Source organism: Microtus ochrogaster, unplaced genomic scaffold, assembly GCF_000317375.1.
Source record: "Microtus ochrogaster isolate Prairie Vole_2 unplaced genomic scaffold, MicOch1.0 UNK59, whole genome shotgun sequence".
NCBI classification, from domain to species: domain Eukaryota; kingdom Metazoa; phylum Chordata; class Mammalia; order Rodentia; family Cricetidae; genus Microtus; species Microtus ochrogaster.
The window spans coordinates 657,422-662,146 of NW_004949157.1; the positions used below are offsets into that span (position 1 = coordinate 657,422).

Sequence of the window (4,725 nt, forward strand, 5' to 3'; positions counted from 1 at the left end):
GCCTCACTCAGAATGCAAAAAAAAAAATTTAGCTGTACTGAGAACATTGCTTTTATTGGTGCATTTGGTCTTTTGGCACTAAAAACAAATATTTACTGAAGGTCTATGAAAACCCTGGTGGGATCAAAAAGTCTAGACTGAATCTTTGGCTCAACACCAGAGCTTATGCTCATATTTTAAAATAAAAATACTCAGCACATAGCTTACTAACCACTAGTCTAATAAAATCCCAATAATGGCAAGCAGTGCAAAAGTCCTAAGCTTATGGGAAAGGAGGAATCTGACACTCATTGGATTGGCTGCTTTGTTCCTCAAACAGAAAAGGGGTGGGGAGTTAAGCACCAAATTTCTCATTTAGTTTGAAGACTGGTCAGATGGCTATAGATTCAGAAACCCTTGTGAAATAACAGTTAAATGATGATGAGTCACAATATAGAACTTCTTCATGACTTGAAAACTTGTAGCATTATAATTTTGTACCATGTTAATTTATTCTAGTAACTTTAAGTTTATTGAATTCTATTTATTAGACACAATCAAACCTAGTGATTTTCAACATAAAATTCATAACCTTTAAATAATGACTTAGGCCTCAGGGTTAATCCATTTAATAGAAAAATAAATAATTCTTTATACTTTTAGTTATCCCAAGGACGGATAGATTAAAACTTGTAAAGGGGAGGCTCAGCAGTAGAAAATAGGCTGCTCTTCTGGAAGACTCAGATACAATATTCAGCATCCACATGGTGGCTCATAATTTTTTGTAACTCCAGTTCTGGAGAATCCAACACTCTAGTCTGATTTCCATGTGCATAGACATATATGCAGGCAAGGTACCCATATTCTTTTTTTTTTATTCTATTCTTAATTTTTTTTTTATTAAGAAAGAAAAAAAAATTTTCCGCCTCCTCCCAGCCTCCCACTCCTCCCACTCCCCCCCCCCAACTTCCCCCCCTCCTAACCTCCCCCCTCCTCTCCCCCTCCCTCTCGAGTCTGAAGAGCAGTCAGGGTTCCCTGCCCTGTGGAAAGTCCGAAGTCCTCCCCCCTCCATCCTGGTCTAGGAAGGTGAACATCCAAACTGGCTAGGCCCCCACAAAGCCAGAGCTAGAAGTAGGATCAAAACCCAGTGCCATTGTCCTTGGCTTCTCAGCAGCCCTCATTGTCCGTCATATTCAGAGAGTCCGGGTTTATCCCCTGCTTTTCGAGTCACAATTCAGCTGGCATTGGTGAGCTCCCAATAGATCAGTCCCACTGTCTCCGTGGGTGGTTGCACCCCTCTTGGTCCTGACTTCCTTGCTCATCTTCTCCCTCCTTCTGTTCCTCATTGGGACTTTGGGAGCTCAGTCCAGTGTTCCAGTGTGGGTCCATCGCCAGATGAAGGTTCTATGGTGATATGCAAAATATTCATCAGTAAGGCTATAGGATAGGATCATTTCAGGTTCCCTATCTTCAGCTGCCCCAGGAACTAACTGGGGACCTCTCCTTAGGCACCTGTACTCACTCATAGTTGGTTTCTAGCCACAAATAAAGGTCAGTGAGTCTTTATTTTGATATCCTAAAGAAGCTAAATAAGAAGGTGAACCCAAAGAAAAACATATAGCTATCCTCCTGGGTAGGGGAAGTAGACAAGATTGCCAGGCAAAAAATCGGGATCTTAAGAGTGGGGTGGGAGGGGGGTAAGGGGAGATGGGGAGAAAAGTGAGAAGGGTTGGATGGGGAGAACTTGGGGCAACGGGATGATTGGGATACAGGAAGGTAGGATAGGGGAGCAGGGAAGCACATATCTTAATTAAGGGAGCCATCGTAGGGTTGGGAAGAGACTTGGACCTAGAGGGGCTTCCAGGTACCCATATTCTTAAAATTATTTTAAAATAAAAACAATTATAGTATGATTTTTAAAAATAACAAGCTCTTTTCTTCAGTGGCATAGCCACTGAAAAGTTGCCAGTTCTCCAATAATCCTGATTAAACTCAGTGAATCTTAAACACACAGACAAAAATGATATAAAAATGGAAGGAGAACTTCTTAGAAAGAGGCGTTTCAGCAGAAAGGGGTGGAGGATTGAGAAGATAATGGGAGAAATTATTAAAGTTCATTGTATACACTTATGAAATTGTCAAAGAATAAGTTCATTAACTAAATTAACTTTTAAAAAGCCTTGTTTCATGTTGCCAAAGGGTATTTTCCCCCTCTAACTATTCTCCTTAAATCTGTTAACTTGAACAACATTGACCCTTTGACCAGATGAAAATTCAAAGTCCATGTTTCCAAAACTTGCTTTATAGACCTTAGCTGTGATTTGCACAATTTAAGGGAAGCCTATAGATCAAACTTTTTTTGGATCAAACTTTAAATGAATTTCTACAGCCTTATAAATTGCATAAATAAGTTTTATCTACAGCCAATAGTTTATACTATTTTAAATTTCTCTCAGATGGGTAATACGCCAAAGTTGTAACATACTTTGAAAGAAGTACATATCAGATGTAAATACCAATAATTGTGCTTCCAGACTACAAAAGAATCTGGCAACTTACTTTCTAACTATACTAGAAATTGTTTTTAAATTTTAACCAATGTTACTAAAACTATGAAAATAAAGTCAATTAAAATAAAAATACATTTCTTTTTAATTTTTGAAAGAGTCTAGAAGTCTGGATAAAAGACTTTCATTTAATTAATTTATTTATTTTTGCCTATGGTAATTACTAGCAAGAACAGAGTTTAGGATTAAAATATGGATTATAACTTTATTGTCCTCAGAAATAAGGAAAAGGCCTAATTCACTCATAGCTATTATACAGAAAGATATTTTCTCAACATTTTTATTCATGATTTTTTCTGGAGTGTAACATTTGTCTTCCAAAGGTTTAAGTTAACACACACAGGAAATAATTTCTCATTTCTTTCTTTTCTTTTCCCAGGCCTCTGGTAAACTTGGGAGGACACATTATACTACACGGAAATAAAGTGATTCCCAAATGAAAAAAAAAAAAACTGTTTTGAATGCTGACTAAATTCCACAGCAGATTAAAATAATTAACTCATTATCTCATTCATTCATTCATGTAACAAATATTTATTAAACACTATGCGAAACTCTGACTCTAATTCTCAAGGAGTTCAGACTCAAGTGGTGCAGAAAGTAATACATAAAACAAGTATTAATGAAGAGCTGTAAATGTAAAAGGAAACTGTGCAGAGTGCACTGAAAATAGAAGAAAAATAAAAAGGTGGTCATGAGCAAGATCCAGTGAAAGGTATACAGAACTAGACCCAGAAGTTTGAATCGAGTAGTATCAACTGTAAATATTGGATAAAAGAACAATAGATTAAATGTAATTTATAGGACAGGCTTGAATTCAATAATGGGCAAGAGGGTTTCAAACTCCACATTAAGGAAACATGGTAGTGTAGCTTTAAAGAGAGTTGTGACATGTTCATGTTTATATTCAGAAATTGCATTTTCTTAGACTTGGTAGACTAGGGTGGAAAGAAACTAGAATTAAGAGTAATCATTTAAAAGAAGAACTAGAACACTGAAATTTCAGAGATGTAAGTTCTGATGAGCAAGAGAGGCAAGGAATAAAAGAACCAGTTGTCAGTGATCTTTGCCACACTAGAAAGGGGTAGAGTTAAAACCTTGGTTCCTTGTATGTGATTATCATATAGGATATTCATATACATTTAACTTAATTTTTATGTAATTGATGAAAGCTTGTCAAGAAAAGTATTGACTAATTTGATCAAGCCTTATTTTTATGAAATTCCAAATTGCCTATGAGAAACAGATACTTTCTCTTAATAAACAGTTAAGGATTTTTTAGATAAAATTATTTCTTCATAATGACTAGAAAACATTATGAAACATCTAGAAAAGTACTAATTAAGAAGTGTGCTAACAGTTCTTTTACATATTGATTATTAGCTAATATTCTATCTGGAATATGGACATGTACTTGGTTAGTATGTGAAAGTGTAAATTTTTATAAAATATGGAAAACACAAAGCATAAACATTTATTGTAAAACTTAGACGATTTAATGAGGATGAACAATATAGTTTGGATGTCAGTGATATATTACACATATCAATTGTTAGGAAACAAATATTTAATTACAGATTTAGAGTTTAGTTACAACTTACCTTTAATTTTTAATTTTGTTAAAGAGACATGTACATTTCATACTGAAAGAAGTATTCCATAGGCCTCGGGGTCGATTACATTGCTCTACTAAAAAAATGTCTATAACATATTCATTATATATACTATGCCAATTTCTAACTGTCTAGACTTTGGTAATCATGTGAATCCTGAATGAATGAACCAGATGGGATTGAGATTCTTATAAAAGTCAGGGGTAGGGGAGGTGAGGGTAACCAGTGCCTAGGACTATATTGCTCTCAGTTTGGCTTTTAATCACAGCTGCAGAGCTCCATAAGGAACTGATGTCATAGCCATTTGCTCTTTTCTTCAAATGGTATTTATTAGGTGCTTCATCTTTTGTGGGTATGATGCTTGGCACTGGGCACATAATGGTAAATAAAAGAAAAAAATCCTCTCTTACAGTTTTCTGTCATCTACAGAGCACATGAAGTACAATGTGTAGAATGATAGGGTATGGTTAACTACAGATAGGCAAGTCCCAAGATATGGTGGTGGTGGTGGTGGTGGTGGTGGTGGTGGTGGTGGTGGTGGTGGTGGTGGTGGTGGTGGTGTGTGT

The 4,725-nt window shown here is 36.0% G+C and overlaps 1 pseudogene; it reads right to left on the reverse strand.

The window, feature by feature from the left end:
* Positions 1-2,429: 2,429 nt before the first annotated feature.
* Positions 2,430-2,526, reverse strand: LOC113455537 (annotated as a pseudogene).
* Positions 2,527-4,725: the final 2,199 nt, after the last annotated feature.